The following is a 2,188-nucleotide window of genomic DNA, read 5'->3' on the forward strand; positions in this document are numbered from 1 at the left end:
GTTTAAGAATTCAGCTTCGTGAAAAATCAAAGTCAATGTTGCTTGTGACAGTGTGAGCGTCCTGTCACAATGTCCCGATTGATGATGCGCCCTGGCTACTTGGCCAAGGGGATGTCACTTTGGCTGACTGGTTAGAGCGTATGACTCTCACCCGGGAGTCTGGGGATCGAATCCCGCCTGGGCCCTCATTTATCCACCTTGCCACATTTGTGCTGTTTGATAAATACCACCATCAACGATCCGTTTTAGTCTCTGGAGCTGCTTCCATGATTTAAAACTTTAGATTTCTGCACCTTCTGGGCGCTTGAACTACATAAGCCCAGGCTGTGTGTAAATGTTCCCCCACCAGTACCCTCCTTCTTTTCTACTCAGGTTTTATCAGTTAGCGTTTGCGGTTTCTATATTCTTTGGGCTTGATACAGATGTGAAAAATCAATCTCAGCAACTGAAGGGGAGTAACTCTTTGCTCTCTCAGGAGCCTAAAGTCCTACGTGGCCTGAATTAGCAACTGTAACCCCAATACGAGACAAGAGTTCTTGCAGTAAAAAATAGCCTTTAGTGCACTTAAAGTTAAGACAGGTGGCCTAGATTGGAAATTATGGAATGAAGCAGTAAATGACATGGTCGAAGGTGAGTGAACACACCTAGCACTCTTTCTGAGTAATTACAGATAGGCGGAACCGGAGAGCGGCCATCTGTCTGCCATCAAGCGGCCGGCTTCTTAAGGAGCAGGGAGACACACCTCAGCGCTGGATGATTACTCAACCTAGTGTTACCTGAGTGTCACGAGCCTTTATTCTAGAATCCCCAGCCTCCACCTACAGGACCTACCATAACTCTGGACTCACGCCTGTCTCTCAGCTCCCCAGCCAAGCCTGACCGACCCGCTCTCCTCCGCCCTCTGCATCCTCCCCGGACTCCGTGGATCTCCCGAGTTTCACTCTGCCCCCCTCTGCTCCTGCCACTCACCAACCGATTGGACATTCCTCCTTCCCGAGTCCCGAGTCTCGCTCCTAAGAGCGATTGGACTAAAGAGACTGGACAGAGTTTCCAGATATTCACCTCGCCTTCTTGACGATGCTCTTTTAGTTCGCCTTAGATATAATAAATTATCGTTTACTCGCCGTAATCCCTGTGTTCTGAGTTGATTCGGGATGTCCTGGGTCAGACGGCTAAAACCCAACATGACAGTAAAAGGAATGGCTTACAAGATGAATAAATCTTTTTAGAGTTCTAATTTTATTTAAAAACTTTTAAGCATCTTTTTATTAACTCATTCACTGCCAATGACGACTTAAGTCGTCATTTGCATTTTTTAAATGTTTGAGCATCCGAACGAGCCCCCGCGCTGAGACAGCAAACATCTCAGCCCTGAAGCCGATCTTCATCCGCATACGTCACACGTCACGTGATCAGGAAGCAGAAAATCCATGTGTTAGGAGATCGTTTTGGGCCGTTCCTGTAAAAAAAAAAAAGTGAGGCGCGAACCGGAAAAGTGTCTGCCGATCACAATTCGACAACGGATTATGAAAGAACGGATAACGCTCGAAACACGCGGATTCTTCCTGATGTAAGAGGTGAGTCTCCTCTTTGTTTTGGTGTTTTTGGCGTCGACATCATCCTAGCTCGCAACGTTCTGTGACTCTTAAAAAACAGTAAAAATGGTGAGAAACGCTGGCAGCGAAGGCCGTTAGCGATCAGGAAACGGCTGGCAGTGAATGAGTTAATCGCCTTACCTTCATCAAACCTAAACGTGACCATGTTTTTTTGTGGTTTTGGGTTTTTTTGTTTTTTTTGCTCAACTTTCAGAATCAGACAAGACTCCATCCCAGAAATTTCCTGGAAATCCTACAGTGGAAGCATGGCTATTGGAGAAAGCCTGTTTAAGGTCAAAGTTCAGACATTCAAGATTTTCTGCTAGAGAGTAGAAATCATGGTTTCATCAATGACAGCAAGTAGTCCAGGACTGAAGCAGCCCCAGATGTTTTTATTTATTTATTTCAACCTTTATTTGACCAGATGAGTCGATTGAGAACTCATCTCTCATTCTCATTTACAACAACGACGACACACCATCACACATTTCCACTATCATGGTTGCCTAGTACAATATTTATCTGAAATGCAGTGTTAGTTGTACTCCTGATTTAAAGGAGCAATATGCAAGAATTCTGCAGTGAAATAGTCA

This window comes from Nothobranchius furzeri, chromosome 5, assembly GCF_043380555.1.
Source record: "Nothobranchius furzeri strain GRZ-AD chromosome 5, NfurGRZ-RIMD1, whole genome shotgun sequence".
Taxonomy (NCBI): domain Eukaryota; kingdom Metazoa; phylum Chordata; class Actinopteri; order Cyprinodontiformes; family Nothobranchiidae; genus Nothobranchius; species Nothobranchius furzeri.